The following is a 16,887-nucleotide window of genomic DNA, read 5'->3' on the forward strand; positions in this document are numbered from 1 at the left end:
CAAATTGAGCTACGATTTTTTCCCTTCGAGATATCCTCAAATTTATACCAAAAAATGCGAAAAAATGGGGATAACTCGGTCGTTTTTTAAAATAGATCATTTTTTCTTCCGGATTCGTATTCCTGAGCTCAAATTACATAAAGATAGACTGAAAAATCAATTTTTTATTTTTGACTCCGAAAAGCTGAAAATTGGCGATAACTCGGTCAATTTTAGAGATAGACCAATTTTTCTTTCGGATTCGGATTCCTGAGGTCAAAATACGTCAGAAAAGTGTCATTCAATCAATTTTATGATATAAAAAATTTTGGTCAAAAATTGAAAAAATCCAAAGGGGTACCCCTTGGAAAATTTTCAATTTTTGGGGAAAAATCAACATTTTTTCGAGGATTTTCTATGCTATTCTGATGTATTTTGATCTCAGGAATCAGAATCTGAAAGCTAAATTGATCCATCTATAAAATTGATCGAGTTATCGCCTATCAATCGATCGAAAATATGGAAAATCTAGGATATCCCGATGAAAACAATTCGTAGCTCAATTCAACCGACGTCTACGTGTTCTCCACGCGGAAAGCACATGGGAGAAGGCGTCCTGAAATTGAGTTCGCAGCTTCTAAATTTATTATGGATGCATAAGGTAGGTATTTCAACAATTGTACGGTCTAAGGTATGTACCGAGAGAAGTACGTGACGTTAGAGGTACGTACGTACGTACAGCTTATAGCTGCTGATCAATTATGGAGCAGGAAACGAGCAACGGTCCCGACCAGCCGCGCGTTATAGGTCGCACCAAGTGCAACGGCATCGCAGGGCGGAGTCGAACGCGCGCTGCATCGGCAACGCCAGAAACGACGATGGTTATGATAACTGTGAATAATACGGCCGGTCGTTCGAACCACCGTAACGATACGAAATTGGCGAGTCAGTGGATCGGTAGTAAAAACGAAGAGCAAAATAGAGAGAGAGTCACGCGTGTCCGGGGGATCGGCTGGACGCTCGCGGATAAATCGCTTCGTCGAAGTTTGTCACATGGCGAGACATGCACGGGGCGAAGATTGCCGGTTGATTTACGCGAAACTAAAAAAAGAGCATATACGGCGCGTGCAGCACCTGAGATCTCCAAGGATATTACGCCGTTCGGGCTCGTTGTTCGCTCTTCTCCGCAGCCGCGGCGCAAAAGCGAGCCGCTTTGTCCGAGGCATTGTAGTCCGGTGGGTACCTGCGTTCGTATGCCCTTGCATGACTTTTCGTTCTTTATTTTTCGCCCGAGAATTACCGCGGATTATTCAACGAGCATTTATACCGCACGTGCAACGCTGCCGCAACACGCCACTTATCGCACACCTGGCTCGGAGACCAAAGTGAATCGAGCCGCCGCCGACGTTATTCTCTACCCTTTGATCATTTCTTATACTTTTACCGTAAATGATTCGCAGAAGATTTCCCAACTCGCACACGAGATGACGTGTCGATGAATTTTTCCGATCGCTAACCATTTGGCTAACCGGAAGCTGGATGGAGAAACTAATTATCTCGTCCACGAATAGGGCTTCCGGAAATAGAAAAGAAGAGCGCTCGACGAAATCGTCGAGAACAAGACGAGAGGGAAGGAGAACGGAAAAAGCAAATTGAGGGCTTCCATCTCGTTGTATATCGTGTGTAAAAAAAGACAAAAATTTCTGACGCTGTGATCGCAGATTCTTACGCACCCTTTCGGCCCATAAAAATTCCACCCCGATGCAAACGAAGCAACGTAGATACACGTGAACATCTGGGTGGTTCTTATCTGGATCCGATTTTTCCAACGGCAAATCTGACGTCAGCGGCGACGTTCGAGCCGCGAGGGGCAAGAAAAATTGAAAAGTGGCCCGAACGAGGACCACCCTAGCGTGCGTGTCGCGCGTACGCGCGTACGGTGTGTATACAATACACACGCGGTATAGAGGCGAACGTTTCGAGCCGGCTGTGCACGATGTTGTAATAAGTCGCAATCGCATATTTGCCATGAGTTGGCCTGTTAAAAGTGACGTCACTGGTTGCGGTGACACGGTGACACAGTGACACAGATTACGTCGGACGTACATACGAACGGCGACCGACCGACCGACCACCACCGTGCCGAGTAAGCGTAATTTCGCGTAGCCAGCTGAGCAGCTGTTAGAATTCGCTCGCCATGCTCTTTCCACGATGCACCGTATGACGGGCGAATGTGGCCTTCTTCTTCCATCCGCCTTATCGCCGTCTCCCTCTATCCCCCCCCGCGGTATCCGACCTTCTTCTCCTCCTCCTCCTCCTCCTCCTCAATATTTTTTCAGGCGAACAATCCCGACGAAATTCACCCCCTCGAATTTATCGCAATACCAGAAATCGCTTACCTTCTTCTTCTACTCGTGACGCGATTTTTCCGTCCGGTTGGAATCGAGAACGCGGTATAGAAAAAAAGAAAGTATTTTTGCCAACTTGCACATAAATGCACGTGCAGTTGTGCAGGTAGCTGAATTTTATTGCGGCTCGAAATTTGTTTCTTCTTTCATCCTTTTTTTTTTGTGTAATTAATTAATTTATTTGTTTGTTTTTTTTTCTCTCATTCGCCCGATGTGCAGATCCGAAAATAATCGCGTGAATCATCCGGCTAACTATACAGAGACTGTGCAACATTCTGTACAAGGACGCGAGCGGACCTCCTTAGGCCTGGATATAATACTAATCTAATCTTCGTCCGTATGGATATTGAGCAGCCGTATGCACGGCGTGCGTGTAAAATCTAAACACATCTGTCCGCGCTGCGTAGACGCGAAATAATTGGACGCAAGTAAACGTACACATTGTTTCACGCGTCTAGCGACTTTCCCTTTTCAACGACGAAAAAACGAACCGCGAGTTCCCAGCTCCGTACGCTTCGAAGATGCTTAGTTCGTACGTAACTTTAACGCAAGTCTTAAGAAAAATGTACACTCGTCGAGTCCGAATCTGGTACGCGCGGGTAGCCATGGGTGGAATGGCTCGGTACATCTGGTGAGAAAATAAAATACCTGGATAATACCTTCGTCTTCTTCATCTCCGTTATCATTTATTCGGTTTTTACTCATGGTTTCGTTTTTTTGACGTCGCATGCGTACGCGAGCGCATATGCGCGTACATTTTGTACATATATGTATTTCGAACACATAGCTGTACCGCGTAGTCCTCGTTTCTTACCTTTCACTTGCTCGTATCATGTGCGGAATCACCGACGAATAATTTTAAACGAGATGTAAAAACCAGATAAGAAAAAGAGGAGGAGAAAAATTAAGATCGAAATTATTTTATTTTATTTTTATTCTTTTTGGTTGGAGCAAAAAATTAATTAGCAAAAGATACCCGTGTGATTTTACATAATTTAACCGAAGGACGCGAAGATTATTTTATTTATTTACAGACGTATGTATATTTATTTTTTTTTTCTCTCTCCTCTAAAAAATATTCGCCCTGGCTCGCGTACGCGATTCGGATGGATATCCGAATTTTCTGCACAGATCGATTATCGTCAGCTGTCGAATGAATAATTTTGTTCATTTTTCGTGTAGGTGGGACGCACGGTGTAAGCGGGTGTAGTCGCTGCTCGTAAATGCAGGTGAGCTAAACGCGGTATTCTAATAAAGGCTGAGCGAAAGTGTCAACGTTCTAATCGAAAGTAAATTTTCTGGTGAAACTACAGCGCAGTAAGGACCGGTTTGCATTCTGGGTTGCGGCCTACTTTTTCAACTCCGAGTATTTGGGTCGGTGCTAACCGCGTTACTATACTATACATAACGGAGCGGTGTATAATAAAAATTCGTCTCACGCCCAACGATCTTTTTCAATACGCGCTAAAATCACCGTATACCCTCCATATGCTTCGACAAGGTAGGGAAAAGAAGAAAAAACGATTCAATTCCGGAAGCTACGCGACCGGAGAAGAGAAAAAAAAATAGGATAGATTGCATAAAACTATCCGCGAGCGGATAAAAAAATTCGAAAATAGCGTCGAACTTTTTTTTGTTCGTTCAAAAGCGGTGAAACTAATTTACGCGTTACATTTTACTTTATACATCTACTATAGTGTACACAAGTGGGGAAACGGTCGCCGAAACTACGAGCCAACCTATAATCTCACGCGGTGTTCGAAGCTGTGAAATTCACCGCGAGAGAAAAAAGGAAAAAGATAAGAAAAAAGTAAAACTTGAAATAAAAATTGTTTTTTTTTTTTTTTTTTTTTTTCTATCAACGTCTCGCTCCACAATTCCATGTACGCCATACGGTAGACACGTATTTATTTATTACGGTATATCAAAGTCCTACTAAAAATATATAGCTGTTCGGTGTTTGCCCAAGCCCGCGTCGACCTTACAAACCGTAAAATATTCAGGTAAATATATTCAGACGAAAATGATAAAAAAAAAAGAAAAAAAAGAAAATATCGTCGTCATCGTCATTATCAACTACGCAAATCGAGTTGTACGTAAAACACGCGCGGGCAGACGCGAATAGCGGTTTTTCTTGGTCTTCGTTTCTCTCGCTTTTATCTCCAATCTACACTAGACACATTTTAACGGTTATTATACCGCACCGATCGCGCGGCGAGAATGTCATCTCGACGATTCGAAGACGAAATTAACGAGGATAAAAAACGAGGTGTACGAAACGTTGAAAATTTACTTTTGCGAAACGCGAATATCGACGAGGTTTGAAATCCAAAACCAAAACCGTCCACCCCGCGCGCTAAGACGACCCAGATCCGAAATATTCACCCGATAATATCGCGGTATTTTTCTCCCGTTTCTTGATAAATTTTTTCTTCACCCAGCGCATCGTGACATACTACGCATCGTACGGGGCGCGAGCGAGTTCGCGGTAGCAGCGTCAGCTGACATCAGGGAATGACTGGTCGACCTTGGCCTTCTTCTTGTCATTGTCCCCGGTCTCTCGTCACGACGTGGCTACGTAAAATAATGGCGACGGGTGGGTAGGTAGGTAGGTAGCCACGAGTTTCGATATCCCCCTTTTTCCTCTTAGAAGCTGCGAGTTCGCGAGTCCTTTTCCGATCCCGCGGGACTAATCGGTCGAGGAAGAACCGAGGAATCGGCAAAACGGCGATCGGGAGGAAAGAAGCGACCTTGCCACCCGACGCGAGGGAGACGAGGGGCGTCGTACGACGACGACGACGACGTCGTTCTTTTCTACTTATCATCGGTAGCGCGGTAATATCACGCGTTTGCAGTGAACGCGTTGCGTAGTAAATTTCGCTTGCGTGGTGCACCACCGCCGGCTAAAAGTTTTACGACTCGTCGTTTTGCACCCCGTGCCGATACCGAACCGGTAGCGCGACCGTCGATTGATCGCAGAGTCTACCTGCAAAGGTGGAGAAATCCGAGCGATACGAAACCGCGATTGCCGCGACGAAAGTTCAGGAATAAAGTGACGTCGAATACGCGCGATAGAGAATACCGTGCGTACGAGAAGCCGGTGTAAACATCGATAATATACGCAACGTGTTATTCATACACGCGCGTTTGTTCGTAAGCGACGATCGATTAAAATTTCAGAGTCGATTGATCGGTGAGAAACGTGCCTACCTACCCCACCTACCTACCTACCTACCTGTCCGCCTACTCGTCGTGTGCTTTGAAAAACTGCAGCGTGTACAATGCCGTACGCCGCATCGCATTCGACGTTAAATTCTCTCGCATTACGAAACGATTGACAACAATTCGCGCGGGTAGGTGTTTAGAAACTGAAAAGTATTCCACGCGTTCCGATTCAATCGCAATTCGCAACGATTGCATGCAAGTGAAATATCCACCGACGATATCCACACAGCGCCGCACATATTTTTGCTGCACATTAAAGTTGCCAAAGAGTGTAAAGCAATCAATATTTGCTACACATCGGTGTCGCTCGTTCCGCGACCCAAATTCGTCTGGTTAAACACGCACGTCATTTCCACAAGACCGTAGCGTTGTTGCGAATGAGTGGAAAAAAAAAAAAAAAAAAAAAAGAGGAGGATGTCATCTCCGTCTGAATTTTTCTCTCCGTTTCGTTACCGTCCACCCCCTAATACTAACGACCACGCTCGTCTTAGTTATGAAATTCCAAAAATTAGATAGAAGAATGCAATATCTCCGGGGAAACTTATCGCGCTCGGAAACCGCCGCAGAAAATAAAAAAACAGGATGAAAAAATGGAGGGGAAAATAGAAAAATAGGAAAATAAACGCGTCGTCCGATACCGACGCGTTATCGTCGGACCTGGTGACCGCCACCGTTCCAACGACGACAAAACTACGTAAAAAAATAAAGTTGGTTTCGCCGGCAACCAACGAGCTATCCAAGAGTGTTCTCTGCCGCTCATTTACATTTATCTCGGTTTCTCCTCCCTTGTTCGCGGTTTTGCCGAAGACAATGACGTCGGGGGAGGGTAGTGCACACGGTGCACGAACGTTGTTTTCAATTAGTCATCGTGCGATGAATTATCTGAAAAATTCATTCGGGAAATCCGTGCTCTTTCGGCAGTAACCTGATCTCAGGCCAGGAACGATCTCGTCCTACTCGGGTTCGCGGTTGGCCGAATGATAAGTCCCTCCGACGAAGAGAAAAAAAAAAGGAAAGGGGAAAAATTTGAGCAATCTCGATTAATTACGATGCAGGAAGAGAGAGAAGAGAGTCCGATCGATCCCTCGTTTACACAAGCGCCCGTTCACCGCCTCTCGCGGATCGAAGCGAACGGGGCGACGAGAAAAGGAATAAAAAGCGGCAGAGGCGGTAGAAGGCCGCCAGCTGTTCGAAGAAAATTTATTTCCGTTGTTTCTTTTTTGTCGGTATCATTCAGCAGCCATGGCAGTGCCAATCTCCTCGGTATCCCGCGGTCCCAATGTCCCGCGAACGATACAGTCGGTAGCGCCGAGTTGATATTTGCCTTCGCGACACCCATATGCGGCACATGGACACACGGTACAATACGATCCCGTGTGTAAGCCATGAAATCCTGGGCGCGCACGCAAACCGGACGAACGTTGGATTCGGGGTGCAGAAGTGCAGAAGTTCCCGAACACCGATGGACAAACGCACGCGATCGCTGCGCACCCCCGCACGCACCTCAACTGGAATACAGCAATTTTGACGCACATACACGCGTACTCTTACGTACTCTCGCGCACCTACTATGGTCGGTGGTCGCGGGGGCGTTCGTACGAACCTAACGCGATGCACGTGCCGGCGCATAGCAACTCGTTGCGACGGAGACGCAGGCATACGGGAAAAAGGAAAAAAAAAGAGCGGCGGTGGAAACTTATTCCCTTCGAACGTACGAATGCATAGGTGTCCGTGTACGTAAGGCTACGGTACCGTGTGCGGATAATAGATTTAATACGGGAACGGTGAGTGAAAAGTGAACGGAGAGGACAGGGGGTTGGTGGGCACGTGCGACGTGCAGCCAGACCGAGGAACGACCTCCCTCCGAAGTCGAAAGCCGTAGGTGTTTGATCACCGCGCGGTTCGTTACACATGTATGCATATTGTACACGCGTAAAGGTATACGGAATCGAGTCTCGTCTCTGAATCGTATGGAAGGAAAACCGCGTAGATCCGAACTCTGGGCGGGGAGAGGAGATCGCGTCCGTTAGCGAGAGGCCCTTTTCCTTAAAATTTTTTTCGTGTCAGCGGGCCCCCGTTTCCTACTTTCCGTCGAAACCGCGTCCGAAGCGAGTCGGGGCTTTCGCCTCGACATTCCGGGGCCACCGGGGTCGATCGGAACTTTGAAACCTTCTCGTCGTTCGGCTGCGATCTCGAACAACGAGTGCACGACCTTCGCGCGACGGAGGCCGTCGCGTCGTGCACTTTTCTTCCCAGTTATTTCCGAAGACGACGTCCGTCGAGTACGGCGCGAAATTCTCGAGTAAGCGAAGGGATGAATTTCCATCCGTCGGACGCGTGGGAGGACTCGCCCCCTTCGGACGGGGGAGGTGAAAAATTGTCGGCGAACGAAATCGGCGATTCGCGATGGAAAAACCAACGAGGAAGGACCTCGATAGAAAATCGTCGAGGTTGCTCGCAAATTCTTCGCGGCGTGCGTTGCATCGGCCTTGAAAGTGGCGAGCTGACGATTTCCTCGATACAAACAAGCGCGATACCGAAAACGGAAAGGAGCGGCGATCGTTGTATGATATTTATTTATAAACCCGAGCCGAGAAAATCAGCCGCCGCAGGGCCCTACGTGACTAAAAAGTTACCCGGTGCAGCTGTCGACGGCGCGGCTTGTCGGAGCGCAAAGAAGGCTAGTGAGGCCCACCCAATAAGGGTCGCCACGTGTGGATATACGGGATACCGCTTCCCGGTATGACGCAATCGCCCCCGATAACGAAACGCGAGGAATTCCGCGAGTACGTTTGCGGAATGTTCGAGAAATCCGCGAACCCGAGGACGCCTCCGCTTCGCTTCTCCGACGGATTTTTTTTAATTTTTTTTGTGTTTCCAACGTCTCGAAAAAAAAGGATCGCCGGGCATCGGCCCGGCTGGGAAACAACGCCGATAACGGAGGAGCCGCATATGGTCGCAAAGCTCGCGTTTTATCCTCCTTTTTCTCCCGGCCTGTATGCAAAGAGATTCCTTTTACGCGGATAAACCTGAACCAGGGTGCGCCGCCTCTGACTCGTTTGGAGTTCCGGTACACCGCGGATACACGCGCGGTACACGCTCACGTTTTCGCCTCTTTTGGCGAATCCGAGTGTCGGGAAAAAAACCTATCGAGTCGAACGCCGATCGTGGACACGGATAGCGACTGGATCGGGATTTACGTTTAGTAAAAAAAAAAAAAGAAACTAATTTCGCAGGGATATTGTTCCGACTCGATTACGAACGACCGACTCTCGTTTCGCCACTCGCTCGAAAAACGGATCGGCGATCCCGCCCGTCCGCGAGCGTAGAAAAAAACAGGTTGGATCGCTCGGAAGCGAACGAAACTATTACACACCGGACTACGAATGTACCGTTACGCCGGGCACCTGCAGCTCTGTGCTTCGCGTCCCGCGATGTAAACCGCGATTCTCAAAGCGTAAAGAGAATCAGGGATCTCTGACCGCGACCGTGATGCAATTTCATCCGAGTTCGCGAGTCCGGCCTCGGAAGAATGAATCGTAAAATCGGTAAATAGGCGTCATCATCCGCGCGCCGTACGAACGAGAATCCTGTATCATTATCGTACCTCGGGGATCCAGCTCTAGCCGGTGGTTTTGTATCGCATTTATTTGCGTCGTTGCACGACTCGCAATAGACGCACCGAGGGAATTCTCATATCCGTCCGGGGACCCAACCGGCATGGGGAATTACAGATCTTTGTACTCGCGAACGCGAACGCGAACGCGAACGCGCTCGATTCCGGATCGCCTCGACTTTTGCCTCGTAAAACGAGATTACATCGCTGCGGAGCACCACCACCACCACCACCGCCGCCTCGAGCCGCCGTTTGGAATGCCTTGGAAAATCCAGGCGTATCGAGCCGTTCGCGAATCGGTTGCCGTGAGAAAAACCGGGCGTCCCAGGTGGCGTCCGTCGACGCTGTCGAGTACCTCAAAATAAATATCTTTCGCCCGTTCGAGGCGATTCCCGAGAGCGAACAAAAAACCCCTCGAGTTCGCGATCGATGTTAAAATTATTTCAACGTCGAAGTTTCGACAACGTCCGCATTGTTTTTCGTCGCCAAATATACCGGAAGTTCGATTCCAAGGTTGAGCGCGAGTCGCGAGTCGCGTTCGCTGGATGAGATCAAAGTCCGGTAAAAATCAGAGCCCGAGGTTGGCGGCTTACGCGTCACGAACGCGCGGGTCGTACGCGAGCTCAGGGGGTACGGAGTGAACGCACACGGCGTACATCTCGGACGCGTATGAGAAAAAAACCGTAACTCAAAGTACCGTAAATCTCGCGTCGTATGCGAGGACCTGCCGTGTCTCCGTGTGCGTAGCGGAGAGCATCGCGGGAAAGTTTCTTTTGAAACGCTTCGCTCTCGAGTGTACGTGGTGTGAACGTGTGTCGGGGTATCGTCATCTGGTACGTAAGGAGCTCGCGGTACAGCCAACCGAGCCAACTCCGACTCCTACATTTACCCGACCACCTACATTTACTCTCGACTGTATTATACGGCGAAGAGACGCGGCGACGTACAGCACACCGCCACCGCTGCATCCATCGCGCATCGGAGGCACAAGCAGCAGCAGCAACCCAGCTGGCTGCTGGTTGTTCTAGTTCTAAGCGAGCCACCTACTCTCACTTTTGCTCGATGTCTGACCTATGCCGGTTTGTCCCAGTTAAGGCCTAGGGGAAGCATCTGTACTCCGACGTGTATCGGAGGTATCTTAATGTAATTGCGAACGGTCGTTCTCTTCCCCGGTCCGATCCCCCACCCCACCCCCATTGTTTCCCGGATCGCTTCCTCCGGCTGTACGCTGCCACGATCGAGTCCGGGGTGACTAGGAAAAACTGGACCGTGCGACGCTAACGCATCCTATACCAAGAAATTGCACGCCTCGTGTGTACCGAGAGAACGAACTGGAATATGGAATACACTTTTTCCTCCCGGTGATCAGGATTTCCCGCGACGAGGAACCCCCGGAGAAGGACCTCCGAATCGAACGGATGGAGAAAAGTTTCCAACGACTTTGTCAAACTCCTTTCGCTTCGCCACGCGGATCGGAGAGACGAACGATCGAACGCGGCGACGAGATTCACGGTTGTCCTTCGCTCGGCGAACGTTGCCAGCGCGATAAGAACGAGAGAAGACCGGACTCTTTAAATTGCGTAACGTATTTACCACAGCGTCGGGTAGCGTACGTGGGTCGGGAGGTAGCGGTGGTGGTGAGGACGGTGTAGTGGTGGTGGTGCGATGGCGAGGCGGCTCTCTCTCTACTATCCTCTGTCACAATCTTCGCTCTCGAGGGCAACGTCAACGGCAAAAGGAAAAGCAAAGGCAAAGGCAAAAGCAACGTCAGCGCACGTATCGGTAACTATACCAATAGAGAAGCTGGTTGTGCACGCGCGCAAATGCGAAGAGAGAACAAAAAATAGGAAAAGAGAGAGAAAATGCTACTTCGCAGCTCGAACTTCCTACTATCCTACGTCCGCACGTTTCAGATTCCTTGCACAAAAAGCGCACGCATTCCGCATGGAAGCCAAAAATCGATGCACGATTCAACCGAATCTGGATCGATCGGAGATTCGTCCGAACTGATTGCGCGTGTCGATCGATAATTGGATATCGCGAGGCGTATCGAGGCGAAAAACTGGTAGCATCGGTAGCGTAATTTCACCGGGGCTTTAACGCGTGTCTACGTAGAACGTAGGTGGCTGCCATTTTGAACGTTTAGTGCGCGCGTGCAGGGGGGGAATCTTACGCAAATTATTGTAGGTACGTTTACGTTCGTTCGTAGGCGGAAAATTACGGATCTCGGCGGCGGCGGCGGCTGTGCCGCCACATTCTCGAGACGAACCGCGACAATTGATTCGTAATATCGAGAGCGCGCGGGCGAAAAAAGCAAAAAAAAACAACAAACTGCAGAACAACATCCGACGAGTACGGTTTATCGTCTTCGCGAATTAATTGCATCGTTATCGGTGTAAAATTGGCCGAATATTGCCAGCTAATATCCGAACAACGATGATAAATGAAACGTGGTGCCACGGATGTTTTTCGAAAAAAAAAAAAACCGAGAGAAGAAAGGAATGCAATAACGGTGTACGCTCGATAATTGTTATTTCAATATAAGTAAACGATAACGGTGCAACAAAATACCATATTTCGTGTAGACATTACAAACGTCACGTTATTAAATATAACGAGTACTTATACATACCTACGTGTACGTACACCCAATAATACTACGCATGTACCGAACTGTCAACATGCACATAACGCGATAACATATGTGTAATGGCGTACACTACTTGTACATCTTACACATATTATCATTACAAATAAATTGTGTGCGGTGCATATATTATTTTCATCCTTCGCGACTGAAAATTGTCACGGGAAAAAATCGATGCAACTTTTTTTTTCGTCACCCCTGCGAATAACGGGGGAAAATGTGTTGCCGAACATATACGAAATTTCGTGAAATAATACCAGTTTTTTTTCGATCGCGCGCAGTCCGCATCAGTTTCTATCGAAGCTAGAGCGAACTCAATTAGAAGAATGACGACCGTATCGCGGAGTTAACTATGCAGGGCTCACAGCGAGCATCGGTTCGTCGAGAGGCGAGTGGAGTGGCCGGTGGATACGGCGCGTCGTGACGTCACTGTCCCGTTAAAAAAAGTATGAAAGAAAAAAAGAAAAAAAATAAAAACAACCAAATAAAATAACCGACCGCACCGCACGACACGCTTGCGCACTTTCCGTGTTTACCACGCGACGCGGAGAAACGCGTAACGATACACGCGACGTCGCGACGCGAAGCCGGTGAAAATCGTCGGGACGTGGTGAAAAAAACCGGCCGGTTGTTCACCACCGAAATTCACTCGAATATTTTCCATCGCGCTCGTCGCGAACGTGGACGAAAAAATTTCCCTCGCCACGCTGCTTTTTCACGCTCAAAATTTCACGTACGGTGTATACATATACGTGAGGCGATCCGCGACGCGTATCTATTCAACAGACGAGCGATTCCGCTTTTATCTGAATTGATTTCGTTCGCGATACGTCGTAGGGTTTTTTTTTTTTCGTCGATTTTATTTCTATTTTTTTTTTTTTTTTTCTTTTCGAGCAACGGTAGCGGCGACGGGCGACGCTATCGGCGACGCGCGCCGCGCTCTCAGTTTCGTTTATAAATTCCTATCCTTCGATAATCCGCGATAGACGGGACGCCGCATTTGACGTGCACACGTGTGCACGCGGTACGCGTACAATTTCTACGAGTCTAATCTAAAAAAAAAAACCGAAAAAGGGCGTAGCCACAATTTTCCGGTTAACGGGGGGCGTTTTACGACAACGTTAGAAAAAACGGGGACCCCTACCGCACGTTGTTCGACGCGTCGTTTTCCGCATCCTTTCGTTCGTTCAACCCCCCCTGCACGATTTGCCGACGAATGCGACGACGAGCGACGGGAGCGAGTCGACGCTTAGCGGGATTCGGATGGTAAAATTGAAGAACAAAGAGAAAAGATAAATGGTACGAAGGCGAGAGCGACGAGAAGGAGGAACGTCCAGCGGGTTAGAAACGCAGGTTTGACGGCCATTCAGTGTCCGTTGCCTCGCGATCGAGGAGGATGAGAGTCCCGTTCAGCGACCCCCCTAAGTTTAGCGGGCGTTCAACCGAATCTACACGACGTATACCCGGTGTAAGGTACGAAACGCACGACGTGGGGCCCTGGACCGTGTTTAACGTACGCGGTGCTCCGACTCGTCCACGCCTTGACAAAAGGAGATCGCCGACACAGATCGCGGGTCCTCCTAAAAATTTCGAAAAAGCGTCGACGGTCTCGACCGATACCCCGACAACAAATCTGTGCCCTTTTCCCATTTTTCTTCCCTCAATTTTCAGCGTTACCACCCTTGTTATTTTTCCGAACGCAAGGGTTTCGTTATTTCCCCACGATTTCGGATCGGATGGGAAATAGCCGACGATGTCGTGGAACGGAGCGACATAATCACGAAGGGGTTTCACGTGATACCTAGATGCGTGCGCGAGTGCGTGTATTCGTAAATGAATGCCTGTGTGTCATTTGTGCGTAAATAGAAGCTACGCGAGGACGGACGCGAGGCACGCGGGGAGATAGATCTCTCGTGTACGCGCGGCCGAGTAGTAGTACAGTGGCTAATGATAGCAACGATAGTAATAATGATGATAACAACAAAAAAAATAATAATAATAATAACGATAATAATAACGATAATAATGACGCGGTAGCGTGCGTGCACCGGGCGATCGAAAACTCGCTAGTTTTGCCACAAGTAGCGGCACCAAACTCGCGTCGCTAGTTTCGTCTCTCGTCTTCCTCGACCCCGCGGGCGGGTCGTTCAAGGCTATTTTTCGGCCCGCGGCTCGGTTTTTGGGAGGAGCGGCTCTACCTACACCGCGGTTATTTTTTGCTTTATTTCCCTTCTGGTGTTTTTTTTTTTTTTTTTTTTTTCTTTTTCAATTAATAATCTTCCGTTCCGCACGCAACGCGAACGGTACACGAATTCGGTAGTGTGCGCGTAACAACGACGACGTAAAGAAATATTTTATAGAGAAATTTTACGTAGGCGATAAATTCAATGGTCGCGAGTATAACGTATGCGTCTTCGACGCGATTAATAGAAACGCAGATTCTCTATGAGTGGAAATATAAAACTCGTCGTATCATTATACGATCGCAGACTCGCACTTTCAACGATAACCGTATAAACAAACCAGCGACGAGAGATAACTGGTTTAATTCATAGGTGAAAAACTAGCAAACTTTGACATACAGCGGGGACGAACTACGTCGCGACTTTTTACGGCAAGGACGACGACAAATACCGTAACTCGATTATCGCACCTGATTTGTTTGCGTTTATTCGCGCGCGCAACGCGACTACTCCTTCGACTCTACGCGGTGTACGTAACATCAGCTCGAATCAGCCGATAGCGAAGCGATAGAAAACTGGGGCCAAAAAAATTACCCCATAGGCCGTCGGTGTGCAGCTTCGACGGGGATCGACCCGCTGCCCCGCCGAGTTCGAAATCGAACGGTAAAATGGGAGAGGAAAATAAATCTACGCAGACGTACGTTCGCTCGGTGTTTTTTCGTAGGCGCCTAATATTTGTTTAATTTAAACCTTGACGGTTTTCGATGGCCGCGAGTATAACGAGTCGACGTGACCTTAACGAGACGATTATATTTTCGACCATACGTACGAATAGGTACCGTGTAACGATCGACTTCACTTCTCGCCCGTATTGAAGTAAATTCTCTAAACACTCGATCGAACATTCGCACTCTTCATTAGCGTGGGTTGAAGAAATTTTTATTGTTTATTTCCTTAGCATGGGGGCAGAATTTGTACCCTATGAAAAAAAAAATTTATTGCTGAAAGTACCCCCACTCGATTGATTATTTATTCGAAAAACGAGTGGGCTACCTCAAAATATCAAATGAATAATTTTTTACAATCAATTTTTAAACTACTTTACTTTTGACCCAAAAATTGATTTTTTTTTTTTTCACTGCTCAAGAGTAATCTCACGTATAATCAGCTCAGGAATTCAAATCTGAAAGTCAAAATCATCTACTCGTGCAATCGATCGAGTAATCATCGGGTGGAAAAACCGTGCAGAGTTTTCTCGAGAAATACTCTTCATCCATCTTCGTTGTCGCTGTTCGTTTTCTGGTACCGAGGATCGTCGAACATCTATTCCAAACTCCTCGAGTCGAGGAACACGATCCCCTTCGATTCACGTTTCAAGTGGAGAGACGAGAGTTGCGCAATTTTCGTAAATCGAACCAGAGATCGCAGAACAGCGGTACGAAAAATGATAACGACCGGTCGATCCAAAGAAGACAAAGAAAAATTATACCGATACCCCTGATGTGGGGGGGGGGGGGGGGAGGAGGATACGAGAGTCCCCGCGTAAACACCATTAATCAGAAAATTTAATTTTCGTGACCTCGTTCCTCAAGTGTATTAAATAGATGCCCCATTTACGGGTAGCGCACGCGCATCGAGTGTTACAAACTTGTGCAGAGACCCCGACAACGAACGTTGCTTGCTGCTGCTGCTGCTGCTGCTGCTGCTCGGTCTCACTCCCGACAGAGAGAAGGAGAGGAAGATTTCATTCGGCCAGTGTGCAATGCCCTCGTTGTGCGCCCGTCGCGTTTCTACTCGAGCAGAGTTTGTGGAACGAGGAAATTAGGAGGAGGAGAAGAAGAACTTGGCCCCGCGCGCAACGCGCGACCATTTTCAGGGATGAAGTTTCAGGGAAAGGATACGCGGAAATCGCTGCGTCTTCCTAGGAGACTCTCCAGGAGAGAGGCACGGTGGACGGCGTACGAGAAGATGGAACGACGACGACGACGACGAGGACGAGGACGAGTCGCGTCACTCCTGTTATGGGCGCGGCCGGGGCACTTCTTCTCGCCCCGCGTTATTCTCTCCTCCGTGTTTCGGAACGTGGCTACGACGACTCCGCGGACTTCTCCGTCGTACGTACGCAGCGTTAGAAATTAGAATCGGCCGGGTGTCGCGAGCGCGATATGGGCCGACCGACGCATTCTTATTCAGAAGGCGTAACACCCGTCGTCCACTGTTACGTACGTACGTACGCGGAGGACACACACGCGCCTCGCTTAGCCGCTGACCGCTCTGTTGCAGTTTCTCAACTTCGAGGTACGCGTAAGGCGAGAGTGAGTCGCTTCGCGGACCGAACCGAAACAGGGAAAATAATACCTTCCAGGTTCGAAGATGACGGAGACCCGCGGCCGGCGAAATCTTACCCGGTTACATCGGGGGGGAGGGGGCCGAAGGCGACCAGGGAATTCCTTTGGCGGAGTTCGGGAAATGGTTCGGGTTTTTCGTCGCGAGGAGGAGAGTCGAGGAGGAAGCTTGTATACGCTTAGGAGGCGGTGGCGGTACAAAGTTCGAACTTCGAGTGACCCGCGCGTGACGTAGGCGCCCCACGATGTTGCATCCGGTTTGAACGAAGTCGCGCATTTACCGAACGTCGTACTCCGTGCGATCCGCACTTACGTACGAATTTATAATAGACGTAGGTAGGTGGTGTGAGCGCGTACGCGTGTGCGTATATTACATATCTGGTGCAAGCGCAACGCACTTTGTTATTTCGACGATGACGTGGATACCGTGTGATATATCTATCGACGCACGGATATACGTACGTGTACACGCGTGAAACGAAAA

General features: G+C 48.6%; 1 protein-coding gene across 1 annotated transcript in view; it reads right to left on the bottom strand.

Moving 5' to 3' along the window:
- The window catches only part of LOC105689715 (zinc finger protein 395), a 66,827-nt gene that overhangs the window by 47,378 nt on the left and 2,562 nt on the right, over positions 1 to 16,887 (bottom strand). The window lies entirely within an intron of this gene.

The sequence above is a fragment of the Athalia rosae genome, chromosome 7 (assembly GCF_917208135.1).
Source record: "Athalia rosae chromosome 7, iyAthRosa1.1, whole genome shotgun sequence".
Lineage (NCBI taxonomy): Eukaryota > Metazoa > Arthropoda > Insecta > Hymenoptera > Athaliidae > Athalia > Athalia rosae.